The sequence below is a fragment of the Saimiri boliviensis genome, chromosome 6 (genome assembly GCF_048565385.1).
Source record: "Saimiri boliviensis isolate mSaiBol1 chromosome 6, mSaiBol1.pri, whole genome shotgun sequence".
Taxonomy (NCBI): domain Eukaryota; kingdom Metazoa; phylum Chordata; class Mammalia; order Primates; family Cebidae; genus Saimiri; species Saimiri boliviensis.
This window is the reverse complement of record NC_133454.1, coordinates 69,251,813-69,267,800: the sequence shown is the minus strand read 5'-3', so window position 1 is coordinate 69,267,800 and position 15,988 is coordinate 69,251,813. Positions and strand designations below refer to the sequence as shown.

The 15,988-nt window shown below is 41.8% G+C and overlaps 1 protein-coding gene across 9 annotated transcripts in view; it reads left to right on the top strand.

Moving 5' to 3' along the window:
• EMSY (EMSY transcriptional repressor, BRCA2 interacting) overlaps positions 1–15,988 on the top strand; it is a 109,232-nt gene that overhangs the window by 34,811 nt on the left and 58,433 nt on the right. The window lies entirely within an intron of this gene.

Here is a 15,988-nt window from a genome sequence, read left to right as displayed (position 1 = left end):
AACAAAAGGATAAACTATTGAAATTCTGTGCTGAAATGATGAACAGAAGTTAAAATAGATATACACTGCATAAAACATAGAAATACACTGCATAAAGCTAAAAATGAAGATCTTGATCACATATTGAAAGAGTGGATCCATCAGTGTTGTAGTGAACTCATGTCACTTAATAGTGATACTGGTTATGAAACAAGCAAAGATCTATTATGATGAACTGAAAATTGAAGGAAGCAGAGCATTTGCAGAAATTTAAGAAGAGATACGGCATTACATTTTTAAAAATTTGTGATAATAAAGCATTTGTTGATGATGAAATAGCAAGTTTGATGAGTTTGCCAGGGTCACCGCTGATGACTATCTTATGCCACAACAAGTTGGTAATGCTGATGAAACATCACTGTTTTTGTGTTAATGCCTAAGAAAGACAGCTGATAAGACAGCCAATACAGGAATTAAGGATGCCAAGGACAGAATAACTAGGATGGGATGTGGTAATGCAGGAGGCACTTTTAAGTGTAAACTTGCTGTGATAGGCAAAAGCTTGCATTCTTGCTGTTTTTAAGGAGTGAATTTCTTACCAGTCTGTTATTATGGTAACAAGAAAGCATGTATTACTAGGGATATCTTTTCTGATTGTTTTCCAAACTTCTTGTACCAGCAGCCTGTGCTCATTGCAGGGAAGCTGGACTGTGCAAAAATGGCAAGATTTTATTTCTTGATGACTGTTCTCATCTTCCAGCTGAAATTGTCGTAAAAAATAATGTTTATGCCATGTACTTTTCCCCCAATATGACTTCATTAATTCAGTCGTGTAACCAACATATCCTTAGACCAATGAGGAGTTAATATAGAAATGCTTTCTTGGGGGAGTGGCTAGCAAGATGGCTGAATAGGAACAGCTTTGGTCTGCGGCTTCCAGCGAGATCAATGCAGAAGGCAGGTGATTTCTGCATTTCCAACTGAGGTACCTGGCTCATTTCATTGGGACTGGTTAGACAGTGGGTGTAGCCCACAGAGGGCAAGCCAGAGCAGGGTAGGTGTCATTGGGACTGGTTAGACAGTGGGTATAGCTCACAGAGGGCGAGCTGGAGCAGGGTGGGGCATTGCCTCACCTGGGAAGGGCAAGGGGTCGGGAAACTCCCCCCTTTAGCCAAGGGAAGCCATGAGGTACTGTGCTGTGAGGGACAGTGCATTCCAGCCCAGATACTATGCTTTTCCCATGGTCTTCGCAACTGGCAGACCAGTAGATTCCTTCGGGTGCCTACGCCATTGAGGGTCTTGGGTTTCAAGCACAAAATTGGGCAGCCATTTGGGCAGACACTGAGCTCGCTGCAGGAGTTTTTTTTATACCCCTGTGCTGCCTGCAACTAGAACCATTCATTCCCCTGGAAAGGGGGCTGAAGCCAGGGGGCCAAGTGGTCTAGGTCAGCGTATCCCACCCTCACAGAGCCCAGCAAACTAAGATCTACTGGCTTGAAATTCTTGCTGCCAGCACAGAAGTCTGAAGTCGACCTAGGACATTCGAGCTTGGTGGAGGGAGGGGTATCTGCCATTACTAAGGCTTGCGTAGGTTGTTTTCCTCTTAGAGTGTAAATAAAGCCATCGGGAAGTTTGAACTGGGTAGAAGCCCACCATAGCTTGGCAAAGCCCCTATAGCCAGACTGCCTCTCTAGATTCCTCCTCTCTGGGCAGGGCATCTCTGAAAAAAAGGCAGCAGCCCCACTCAGGGGCTGATAGATAAAACTCTCATCTCCCTGGGACAGAGCATCTGGGAAAAGGGGAGACTGTGGGCACAACTTCAGCAGACTTAAATGTTCCTGCCTGCTGGTTCTGAAGAGAGCAGCAGATCTTCCATCACAGCACTCAAGCTCTGCTAAGGCACAGACTGCCTCCTCAAGTGGATCCCTGACCCCTGTGCCTCCTGGCTGGGAGACACCTCCCAGCAGGGTTCGACAGACACTGCGTACAGGAGAGCTCCAGCTGGCATCTGGTGAGTGCCTCTCTGGGACAAAGCTTCCGGAGGAAGGAACAGGCAGCAATCTTTGCTGTTCTGCAGCCTCCACTGATGATACCTAGGCAAACAGGGTCTGGAGTGGACCTCCAGCAAAATCCAACTGACCTGCTGCAGAGGGGACTGACTGTTAGAAGAAAAACTAACAAATAGGAATAGCATCAACATCAACAAAAAAGATGTTCACACAGAAACCTCATTTAAAGGTCACCAACATCAAAGAACCAAAGGTAGAGAAATCCATGAAGATGAGGAAAAACCAGCGCAGAAAGGCTGAAAATTTCAAAAACCAGAAGAATGCCTCTTGCCCTCCAAAGGATCACAGCTCCTCACCAGCAGGAGAACAAAACCGGATGGACAGTGAGTTTGACAAATTGACAGAAGTAGGCTTCAGAAAGTGTGTAATAACAAACTCCTCCGAGCTAAAGGAGCATGTTCTAACCCAATGCAAGGAAGCTAAGAACCTTGAAAAGAGGTTTGAGGAATTGCTAACTAGAATAACCAGTTCAGAGAAGAACATAAATGACCCGAGGGAGCTGAAAAACACAGCACAAGAACTTCATGAGGCATACACAAGTACCAGTAGCCGAATTGATCAAGCAAAAGAAAGAATATCAGAGATTGAAGATCAACTTAATGAAATAAAATGTCAAGACATGATTAGAGAAAAAAGAATGAAAAGGATTGAACAACACCTCCAAGAAATATGGGACTATGTGAAAAGACCAAATGTATGTTTGATTGGTGTATCTGAACGGTGACAGGGAGAATGGAACCAAGTTGGAAAACACTCTTCAGGATATTATCCAGGAGAATATTCCCAACCTAGCAAGATAGGCCAACATTCAAATTCAAGAAATACAGAGGACACCACAAAGATACTCCTCGAGAAGAAGAACCCAAGACACATAATTGTCAGATTCACCAAGGTTGAAATGAAGGAAAAAGTGTTAAGGGCAGCCAGAGAGAAAGGTCAGGTTACCCACAAAGGGAAGCCCATCAGACTCACAGCAGATCTCTCAGCAGAAACCCTGCATGCCAGAAGAGAGTGGGGGCCAATATTCAACATTCTTAAAAAAAAGAATTTTCAATCCAGAATTGTATATCCAGCAAAACTAAGCTTCATAAGTGAAGGAGAAATAAAATCCTTTACAGACAAGCAGATGCTGAGAGATGTCACCACAAGAGACTTACAAGAGCTCCTGACGGAAGCACTAAATATGGAAAGGAAAAACTGGTACCAGCCACTGCAAAAACATACCAAATTGTAAAGACCATTGACAATATGAAGAAACTACAACAACTAACAGGTGGTATAACCAGCTAGCATCATAATGACGGGATCATATTCACACATAACAATATTAACCTTAAATGTAAATGGGCTAAATGCCCCAATTAAAAGACACAGACTGGCAAATTGGTTAAAGAGTCAAGACCCATCAAAGTGTATTCAGGAGACCCATCTCACATACAGAGACACACATAGGCTCAAAATAAAGGGATGGGGAATATTTACCAAGCAAATGGAAAGCAAAAAAACAAAAAACAAAAAACAAAAAACCATGGGTTGCAATCCTGTCTCTCACGGAATTTAAACCAACAAAGATCAAAAAAGACAAAGAAGGACATTAGGACATTGTATAATGGTAGAGGGATCAATGCAACAAGAAGAGCTAACTATCCTAAATATATATGCACACAATACAGGAGTACCCAGATTCATAAAGCAAGTTTAAGCTTAGAGACCTACAAAGAGACATAGACTCCCACACAATAAAACTGGGAGACCTTAACACCCCACTGTTAATATTAGATCAAAGAGACAAAATTAAGGATATCCAGGACTTGAACTCAGCTCTGGACCAAGTGGACCTAATAGACATCTACAGACCTCTCCACCCCAATGAACAGAATATGCATTCTTCTCAGTAGTACCACATTGCACTTATTCTAAAATCAACCACCTAATTAGAAGTAAAACACTCCTTAGCAAATGCAGAAGAACAGAAATCATAACAGTCTCTCAGACCACAGTGATTTCTAATCAAATTAGAAATCAGGACTAAGAAACTCACTCAAAACCACACAATAACATGGAAACTGAACAAGCTGTTTCTGAATGACTACTGGGTAAATAACGAAATTAAGGCAGAAATAAATACATTCTTTGAAACCAATGAGAACAAAGACACAATATAGCAGAATCTCTGGGGCACAGCTAAAGCAATGTTTAGAGGAAAATTTATAGCACTAAATGCCCACAGGAGAAAGCAGGAAAGATCTAAAATCAACACCCTAACATCACAATTAAGAGAACTAGAGAAGCAAGAGCAAACAAATTCAAAAGCTAGCAGAAGGCAAGAAATAACTACAATCAGAGCAGAACTGAAGGAGATAGAGACATGAAAAACCCTTCAAAAAATCAATGAATCCAGGAGCTGTGTTTTTGAAAAGATTAACAAGATAGACCGCTAGCCAGACTAATGAAGAAAAGAGAGAAGACTCTAATAGATGCAATAAAAGATGATAAAGAGGATATCACCACTGATCCCACAGAAATACAAACTACCATCAGAGAATACTATAAACTCATTTATGCAAATGAACTAGAAAATCTATAAGAAGGCTGGGTGCGGTGGCTCATACTTGTAATCCCAGCACTTTGGTAGGCTGAGGTGGGCAATCACCTGAGGTCGGGAATTCAAGACCAGCCCCACTAACATGGAGAAATGCCGTCTCTACTAAAAATACAAAAAATTAGTTGGGTGTGTGGCACATGCCTGTATTCCCAGCTACCCAGGAGGCTGAGGCAGGAGAATTGCTTCGATCTGTGAGGCAGATGTGGTGAGCTGAGATTGCACCATTCTACTCCAACTGGGGCGACAAGAGCAAAACTTTGTCTCAAAACAAAATAAAACAAAAAATCAAAACTAGAAGAAATGGATAAATTCCTGGACACATATACCCTCTGAAGACTAAATTAGGAAGAGGTCAAATCCCTGAATAGAACAATAACAAGTTCTGAAATTGAGGCAGTAATTAATAGCCTACCAACCATAAAAAGCCAAGGACCAGATGGATTCACAGCCGAATTCTACCAGAGGTACAAAGAAGAGCTGGTACCACTCCTTCTGAAGCTATTCCAAACAATAGAAAAAGGGGGATTCCTCTCTAACTCATTTTATGAAGCTAGCATCATCCTGATACCAAAACCTGGTAGAGCCTCAACTAAAAAAGAAAATTTCAGGTCAGTATCCCTGATGAGCATCAATTCAAAAATCCTCAATAACCAAATCTAGCAGCACATCAAAAAGCTTATCCACCACAATCAAGTTGGCTTCATCCCTGGGATAATGCAAGACTAGTTCAAGATACGCAAATTGGTAAACATGATCTATCACATAAACAGAACCAGTTACAAAAACCACATGATTATCTCAGTAGATGCAGAAAAGGCCTTCAATAAAATTCAACAGCCCTTCATGCCAAAAACTCTCAATAAACTAGGTATTGATGGAATGTATCTCAAAATAATAAGAACTATTTATGACAAACCCACAGCCAATATCATACTGAATGGGCAAAAGCTGGAAGCATTCCCTTTGAAAACTGGCACAAGACAAGGATGCTCTCTGTCACCACTGCTATTCAACATAGTATTGGAAGTTCTGACAAGGGCAATCAGGCAAGAGAAAGAAATAAAGCTTATTCAAATAGGAAGAGAAGAAGTCAAATTGTCTCTGTTTGCAGATGACGTGATTGTATATTTAGAAAACCCCACTGTGTTAGCTCCAAATCTCCTTAAGCTGATAAACAACTTCAGCAAACTCTCAGATACAAATCAGTGTGCAAAAATCACTAGCATTCCTATACACCAGTAATAGACAGGGAGCCAAATCATGAGTGAACTCCCATTCGCAATTGCTACAAAGAGAATAAAATACCTGGGAATACAACTTACAAGGGATCTGAAGGACCTCTTCAAGAAGAACTACAAACCACTGCTCAAGGAAATAAGACTACACAAACAAATTGAAAAACATTCCATGCTCATGGATAGGAAGAATCAATATTGTGAAAATGGCCATACTGCCCAAAGTAGCTTACAGGTTCAGTGCTATCCCCATCAAGCTACCATTGACTTTCTTCACAGAATTAGAAAAAAGCTACTTTAAATCTTATATGGAACCAAAAAGGAGCCCATATAGCCAAGACAATCCTAAGCAAAAAGAACAAAGCTGGAGAGATCATGCTACCTGACTTCAAACTATACTATAAGAATATGGTAACCAAAACAGCATGGTACTGGTACCAAAACAGATATATAGACCAATGGAACAGAACAGAGGCCTCAGAAATAATGCCACACATCTACAACCATCTGATCTTTGACAAACCTGACAAAAACAAGAGATGGAGAAAGGATTCCCTTTTAAATAAATGGTGTTGGGAAAACTGGCTAGCCATATGCAGAAAGCTGAAACAATCCCTTCCTTACACCTAAAAATTAACTCAAGATGGATTAAAGACTTAAACATATGACCTAAAACCATAAAAACCCTAGAAGAAAACCTAGGCAATACCATTCAGTACATAGGCATGGGCAGAGACTTCATGACTAAAATACCAAAAGCAATTGCAACAAAAGCCAAAATTGACAAATGGGATCTATTTAAACTAAACAGCTTCTGCACAGCAAAAGAAACTTATCAGAGTGAATAGGCAACCTACAGAATTGGAGAACGTTTTTGCAATCTATCCATCTGACAAAGGGCTAATATCCAGAGTCTACCAAGAACTTAAAACAAATTTACAAGAAAGAACTCCTTCAAAAAGTGGGCAAAGGATATGAACAGACACTTCTCAAAAGAAGACATTTATGGGACCAACAAACATGAAAAAAAAAGCTATCATCACTGATCATTAGAGAAATGCAAATCAAAACCATAATGAGATACTATCTCATGCCAGTTAGAATGACAGTCATTAAAAAGTCAGGAAACAACAGATGCTGGAGAGGTTGGAGGGAACTAATAGGAACGTTTTTACACTGTTGGTGGAAGTGTAAATTAATTCAACCATTGTGGAAGACAGTGTGGCGATTCCTCAAGGATCTAGAACCAGAAATACCATTTGACCCAGCGATCCCATTACTGGGTATATGCCTAAAGGATTATAAATCATTCTAGTATAAAGACACATGCACACGTATGTTAATTGCAGCACTGTTCACAATAGCAAATACTTGAAACCAACCCAAATGCCCATCAGTGATAGACTGGTTAAAGAAAATGTGGCACATATACAACAAGGAATGCTATACAGCCATAAAAAAGGATGAGTTCATGTCCTTTGCAGGGATATGGAAGAAACTGGAAACGATCATTATCAGCAAACTAACACAGGAACAGAAAATCAAACACCACATGTTGTCACTCATAAGTGGGAGTTGAACAATGAGAACACATGGACTCAGGGAGGGGACCATCGCACACTGGGGCCTATAGAGGGGCAGGGGCTAGGCGAAGGATAGCATTAAGAGAAATACCTAACGTACATGACAGGTTGATGGGTGCAGCAAACCACCACGGCATGTGTATACCTATGTAACCTGCACGTTTTGCACGTGCATCCCAGAACTTAAAGTGTAATTAAAAAAAAAAAAAATGCTTTCATGAACAGCATGCTAACAGCAGTGAACAGAGGCATGAGTGTGGAAGATTTTCAAAAAGAGTTTAACATGAAGGATGCCATATATGCTGTTGCCAATGCTTGGAACATAGTGTCTAAAGACACAGTTGTGCATGCCTAGCTCAACCTGTTTAATGATGATGTTTAATGATGATGAGCAAGTTAGTGACTTTGAAGGATCTTGTATGTCAAATGAGAAAAAAATGACGTCTGATACTTCCTCTCACATTTGCAAGAAATATTCCTTCAGACTCTTTCTGGAAGGTGGATGAAGTGGATATTTAAGAAGTTTTTAACATCCATCATGAGGCTCTAGTTACTCATTCATTGACTGATTGTGGAATAGTCAAAATGGTTCTGAGTCAAGGTGGTCATAAGAGTGATAATGAAGATGACATTAATATTGCAGAAAAAAGTCCTATATATAACATGTTAAAAATGTGTGATGACCTTACTGAAGGATTAGAGCGGTGTGCATTTATAGGAGAATAAGAAATCATGTCAGCATATACAATCAAAGAGAAAATTCTAAAACAAAAACTGTTGTTAATGAGACAGATGACTCTGGAGGAAACATTTTTTAAAAATCGCTCAGCAGAATGCCTCCTTATCCCTGGAAGACCCACTTCCTGGTCTCTTATCTGCTTCTGATGCTTCTTATTACCTATAAATAAATACTGTATACAGAAGCAGTATACAGTAACCTTTTAATCAAAACACAAGATCATAGATAGAGACTGAAAAGCCTGTCTTCATTTGTCCTTGCTCTTGTTTAACAGCTGATACAAGTATTCTGGTGATACTCCTATGCTGCTAGATTATCCTGAACATATTTTTTTTAACTGTATCAGTAATATGTAATTTTTTTACTATTAAGTACTTACATGTAAATAAATATGAAAATGATTGCTTATCAGTAGCATACAAGTTCAGAGTCGGGAATGGTGGTGATACCTAACAACCACAGGTTGTCCACATGGGTGCCTAAAGATAGTGACACCTTTGCTTTCTGATGGTTCAGTGTATATAAACTTTGCACAAAATTATTTAAAATATTTTATAAAGTTTATCTTCAGGCTGTGTATAAAGCTTATATGAAACATAAATGAATTCTGTGTTTCAACTTGGGACACATCCCCGAGATATCTCATCATGCTTATGGAGATATTCCCAAATCTGAAAAACGTTCAAAATATGAAACACTTCTGGTCCCAAGCATTTTGGATAAGTGATGCTCAACCTTCATATCATTTTACACCTGATTTTTTTTCTTTAATGTCTATGTGTGTAACACAAAACACAGGTAATGTTCTTAACATTTATGCCTTATCTTTCCTCTTCACTTACGTGGCATTTTCAAAGGTTTTGAACTTCATGTTTCTCTAGGGCTCATGTTAAAAACTCAGGGTATTTCATATTTAATGAACCCACAGTTCTTGCAAACATGGATTAATGTCTTTCTTTCAGTGATATTCACAGTAGCCCGTAGTGTGTGTGTGTGTGTGTATGTGTGTGTGTGTGTGAGTGTGTGTGCATGCGCACATTTAAATGTTTCATAAATTTAGGCTGAGTACATTGTCTCATGCCTATAATCCTAGCACTTTGGGAGGCCGTAGAGGGAGGGTTGTTTGAAGCTAGGAGTTCAACATCAGCCTGTGTAACATTGTGCCACCTCATCTCTACAAAAAATACAAAGATGAGCTGGGCTTGGTAGTGTGCATCTGTAGTCTTAGCTGCTTGGGAAGCCTAAGGCAGGAAGATTGCTTGAGCCCAGGATTTGGAGGCTGCATTGAGCTATGATTGTGCCACTGCACTCTATCCTGGGCATTAAAACAAGACTGTCGGAAAAACAAAAACAAAGTTTAATAAAGTGGTTGTTATAGAGCCTGTGGATTATTTATGCTATGATTTTTTAGTTTTTTAAGCTGGATCTGGAGATTCTTATATGGATTGTTGATATCTAAACTTACTTGCAAAATATGATGTGATTGAATGAGTATCTTTACATAAATCTGCATTGATCAAGTTACTGGTTTTCCACAATAAAATTTATTATCTCACAAAACCAGAAATCCAGAAGGGAGGCTTAAGTTAGGCAGTAGCTCATTGGAGCTATCAAGTAATTTCTTTTCACCTTTCTCTTTGTTCTTCCTGGTATATTGGCTTTTTTCTCAGGTAATTCTCATCCTGGGCAAGTTGAGTACATTTCAGGTACTACATCTAACTGTGACAATGTCAGAGAAAAGAGACAATCCCCTTCTGTGGATCTGTCTTAGGAAAGAAAGTATCTTTCCCAGAAGTCTTCCATGAGATTCTCACTTTATGCTGGCCACAACTGTGTCTTATGTCCTGCCTAAACTAGTTGTTGGCAAAAGTAATGGGGCCACCATGACTGGCTTAGATCAATTAGGAATTGCTTGTATGACTGGCTTAGGGCCAGCCCTCTGAAAGTACATGCCAATGCCTTGTGGATTCTTGGGGGGAAAAAGCAGGTTTCTATGAGAAAAGAGTAGGGCAGAGGAGAAAGGAAATTAGGCAACCAAGAGTATATGCTGCATTTGATTATTTAATAAATGGTTTTAGAACAACTGACTTTACATTTGGTTCTGTGCATGTCCATGAGATTTACTTGGTTGATGGACTTGGTCAGATTCTTCTTTTCACGTTATTTCTTTCTTTTTTTGGTTTACTTGTTATGTCATTTACTGAAAGATTAGTGTAGAAATCTCTAGTTACAATTGTGGCTTTGTACATTTATCCCTTTAATTTTGTCAGTTTTTATACACATACTCTTAGGATTATTGCATCTTCTTGATGAATGAACCCCCGTTTTATCGTGAGCCATCCCTGTTTATCTCTGGTAATCCATGATGTTACCACCAATGTTTCCATGCCCGCCTTTTCTGATGTTAATATAGCCACTCCAACTTTCTTATGACTACTGTTTGCTTGATGCATCTTTTGTTTTTTTTTCCTTTTGAGATGGAGTCTTGCTCTGTCGCCCAGGCTGGGGTGCAGTGGTGTGATATTGGCTCACTGCAACCTCTGCCTCCTAGGTTCAAGTGATTCTCCTGCCTCAGCCTCCTGAGTAGCTAGGATTACAGGTGCACACCACCACACCTGGCTAATTTTTGTATTTTTAGTAGAGACAGTGTTTAACCATTTTGGCCAGGCTGGTCTGGAACTTCTGAACTCAGGTGATCCATCTGCCTTGGCCTCCCAGTTCTGGGATTGTAGGCATGAGCCACTGCGCCTGGCCTGCTTTATACATCTTTTTTTGTTGTTACTGTATTCTTAACCCATCTGTGCCTCTTATGAACATTGTATAGTTTGGTCTTGTTTTCCAGTCTGATGATCTCTGACCTTTAATTGAAATGCGTAGTCCTTTTACATTTAATATTAATTATCAGTAGGATTGAATTTAAGTCTATCATCTTGACAGTTGTTTTCATTTGTCTCATATGTTCTTTGTTCCTTTTCCTCTCCTTTCCAGTCTTCTTTTAGATTTATTGATTTTCTTTTAAGGATTTAATTTTATTTTCTCCACTGGGTAGCTGCACTTAAAAAAAACAATAATTGCTCTAGAGTAGGCTTCTCAGCCTCCACATTGTTGACATTTTGGACCAAATAATTTTTTGTTTTTGAGGTTGACCTGTGCATTATAGCCCTAACCTCTACCTACTAGATGCCAGTAGCATATGCTTGCCGACACTCGTTATGAAAATAAAAAATGTCTCCAGTGACTGTCAGATATCCTGGAGGGTGAGGAGAAGCAGAAAAAAAATTTATAACAGTCTGCATTGAAATAATATACCATTTCACGTATTCTGTTAGAATCTTAAAAAAGTACTTCCATTTCCTCTCTCCCTTCTTTGTGCTATGGTTGGTCATACACTTTAATTCTACATATATTTATAAACTTCACATTGCATTGTTAATACTTTTGCTTCAAACAGATATTTTCTTTTAAAGAAATTACAAAAGAGGGGAAAAATGTTTTCTAGGTTTACTAGGTTCATCTTATACTTCTACTCAAGCCTTGCAATCAGTCATTTTTTTCGAGGGGTCTTGGTTTCTTATAGAGGAAAGTAGTAATTAGAAGCTAAGATCTGGCTGCTAGATATGCTTATTGCTTGTGTGTGTGTGTGTGTGTGTGTATGTGTGTGCTGCTCTTGAACTCCTGGTCTCAAGTGATCCGTCTGCCTGGACTCCCATAAACAGCTCACATGTACATCTGTATTTTCATATATGGAAAACTGAGTTCATACTGATATATCCAATTTCAATCAAACACTGCATGTTAACTTGTTTTCTCCCTTTCTCTCTTTGATAGTAAAAAAACCAAACTTCTATTATCGTGAATGTACTTACTAGTGTCCTGAAATGTAACCAATCTCATGTCATTGTGGCTGTTGCCCCCTCCCCTATGCAGATGCTCTTCTCATTCCACTGAGACTCTGATATCTTCATACTCTTTCCTCATCCCACCTGAGTTCTTTTTTTTTTTTTTTTAAAGAGATGGAGGGTCTCACTCTGTCACCTAAGCTGGAGTATAGTGACACGATCATGGCTTACTCCTGTGGTCAAGGGATCCTCCCACCTCAGCCTCCTGAGTGTCTGAGACTACAGGTGCACGCTGCTGGGCCCGGCTTTTTTTTTTTTTCTTTCTTTCTTTCTTTTTTTGGTAGAGACAGGGTCTTGCTATGTTGACCAGGCTGCTCTTGAACTCCTGGTCTCAAGTGATCCGTCTGCCTGGACTCCCATAATGCTGAGATTATAGGTATGAGCCACTGTGCCTAGCCCCGCCTGAGTTCTGACATCCTCCCCGCCTGAGTTCTGACATCCTCCCTCAGCTACCCCTTTGCATGGATGCCTATCTCAATCTGGTCAGCTCCGACATTCATGCCAGGTGACCCTTTCAGGCAAAAGCCCTCACCCAGTTTGGACTCTGTACTCACCCTAAAGTACTCACTCCTTCCTGTGGATACCCTGCTGAAGCTTTGAGATCCTGTGCTAGGTAGCTCACACTCATGGAAGCCTACTTTATCCCACTTAGGTTCTAACTTTACATGGTTAGTTGTCCCATGAACTCTTCCCAGTGTAGATGCTCTCCTCCTCCTACTGTGTCTCCCATGGTAAGCCAGTCTCCATAGTAAGCTCTGACACCTCATGTTAGACTACTCTTCTGCTTAGCTGCCTAGCTGTCCATCTTGCTTTATACCACCAGCTGGCTTTAGTATGGAATTGTTTGGGAAGCTAAGGGTGACGGAAGAGTAAGAAGACCTTGTACTTGTTAAAACAAAAACATTTATTAGTTCATAATGATAGATTTGTGGGACCATTTGATTGTCTTCTCTAACCTTCCTGAAGGTAGGAACTGTTCGATGAATACAAAATAGTATCCCCAGGATCTAGCCTAAAGTATGTACTCAAGATTTTATTGAATGAGTAGATACTCAGAAAGATTAAATTCTTTAATTAGGTCATACAGCTGTTAATGTTTTTATGTGTTGAAGGCATGGAATAAATATAATTCTGGCTGGGCACCGTGGCTCATGCCTGTAATCCCAGCACTTTGGGAGGCCAAGGCTGGCCGATCACTAGATGTCGGGAGTTCGAGACCAGCCTGGCCAACATGGTAAAACCCCGTCTCTACTAAAAATACAAAACTTAGCCAGATGTGGTGGTGCATGCCTGTAATCCCAGCTACCCAGGAGGCTGAGGCAAGGAGAATCACTTGAACCGGGAGGCAGAGGTTGTGGTGAGTAAAGATCATGCCACTGCACTCCAGCCTTGGCCACAGAGCTAGTCTCCATCTCAAAATAATAATAAATAAATTAAATACAATTATCTGATTACAAAAATAAATACAAGCATCCTTAATGCTTTCACATCAGAGGCTTTTCCTATACAAAAGTATATGGAGATCATAGTGATGGCAATGGTGGCCCATCTGGAGTAGCTGCTCCAAAGGCACTGGCTGCAGCAGGGGAGGTATGGCTGGAGCTGCCCATTCCACAGAGCCCACAGGGAGCCAGGAACAGATGGGAACACCACTCTTTTCTGAGTTGGCAGGGCGGGAGCCCTGTCCTCCTGTTTGCAGCTGCAGCGGGTGCAGTGGACTCGCAGTCCACAGACTGGAGTGAGAAACAGGGCTTTTTCCCGCCTACCCATGACCGCCCATGGACCAATCAGCATGCACTTCCTCCCTGCTGAGCCCATGAAAAACCCAGACTTAGACTCCGACAGACGGGAATACCTGCCAGTGGAAAGGAGCTACCCACTGTAGGTCGCATTCCTGCACAGACCTGGGCAACCCTGTGCTCTCGGGCCAGGGAAACCCCCCCTTGCCCCTGAAGGCTCCAAAGTGCCAGCCCTCTGCCACCTAACCCCCCTCCAGACTTTGGGTGCCAGTGAGCACGGGAATTAAGCTAAAGCAGGGGCCAAGGATGGGTTGATGTGGGTCTGCAGGTGCCCCTTCCCACGAACAGCCTGGGCTCTGTGGACACCATGATTGATGGCAGCAGGAGGCAGACAGGCTCCTAGGTGGAAATGGGCAGGTCCCAGTGAAGCCCTACCCTCAAGCCAGGGATGGCTTGAAGCATGGGGTCTGGGCTGTCAGTTTCAGGTGGAGTCCACAGAGGGGTGAGAAGCTGCCTATCCACCAATCAGTATGCACTTCCTCTCTCTGGGCCCCTGAGTAGCCTGACCCCAACACACATGGAGATGACCTGCCTGTGGAAAGGAGCTACCCACTGTGGGTCTTCTCTCTGCTGTGGGTCTCCTGTGGGAAGGAGCTACTCACTTTGGATCTTCTGAGAGCTGTTCTGTTGCTCAGTGAAGCCCCTATCTGCCTTGCTTACCCTCCAGTTGTCTGAGTACTTCATTCTTCCCGGATGCGGGACAAGAACTGGGGACCCGATAAATACCGGGACTGAAAAAGGTGTAACACAAACAGGGCTGAAACATGCTCATCTGCTCCCTATGTTGCCAGTGACAAGGAGGAGAGAAGAGCTGCCCTTCCGGGAGGCCAGACCTAGGGACTCCCCAAGCCAGGGCTGTGACACTCTTTGGGACTCTGTAGTTATGGTGTCTCCAAGCTTTCAGGTGCCTTTGTGCTCCCCTCATTCAGGTGCAGATGCCTGCAGCAGATCTACCTGTGGTACATCTGATCCAGCCATATCCTTGCTTGGAGCTGGCATCTCTGCCAGTGCCTGGAAATGCCCACCCCACTGCAGCAGCTGGCATCTGCGCCTGGCTCACTGTTGACAGGTGTGAGATTTGGGCCGGTAGCACAAGCCAAACACGGCCTGCTGGGCCAGGTGGGCGGAATGAGCCCAGTGGGCGCAAGCAATACTCAGGCAGAAGGTGCTGCTGGCTACAGATGTTTCTGGCTGGCGACGTGATACCCCAGAGATCCTGCAACAACAGTTTAGTTAGGGAGTTACCCATGTACATGATTATCTTCATTTAATGTAAGGCCATACATTATGAGTGCCATATAAAGTTTAGTGTGTTAGGTAGTTTAAAAATATCTTTCACTTGGATAACTTTATACTCATTGAGTCATAAAATGTTGGCAAGGAAAGAGGCTCCAGAGATAGTCTAGTTCAGCACAACTAAGCAATACGGAACACACATGTTACTAGTATTCAGGAAGGAGCCGGGATAAGGGAGATGGAGAACTATATAAATAATGGAAGTAAACCTTCCAGGTGATTCTGACTACCTTCCTTCCCTTCCTTCCTCCCTTCCTTTCTCCCTCCCTCACTCCCTCCCTCTCTTTCTTCTTCTTCTTTTTTTTGAGGCACAGTTTCCTTCTGTCGCCCAGGTTGGAGTGCAGTAAGGCCATCTTGGCTCTCTGCAACCTCCACCTTCCAGGTTCAGGTGATTCTCCTGCCTCAGCCTCCTGAGTAGCTGGGATTACAGGTGTGTGCCACCACATCTGGCTAATTTTTGTATTTTTAGTAGAGATGGGATTTCACTCTGTTGGCTAGGCTGGTCTTGAGCTCCTGATCTCAGGTGATAAGCCTGCCTCAGCCTCCCAAAGTGCTGGGATTGCAGGTGTGAGCCACTGCACCTGGCATTCTTGTCTCCTTTCAGAGTGTCCCTCAGTCTATGATTGATCTTGATCTGCACAACAGCTCTTAGAGATGCAAGGCAAGGAAAAATTCAACAAATGAGGACACTGAGATCTAGAGCGTCATAGTGACTTCTCAAGTTTTATCTTTCTTCATCTTTATCATTCTTGAGAGACATTTTACATAAGAATGTGATATTATT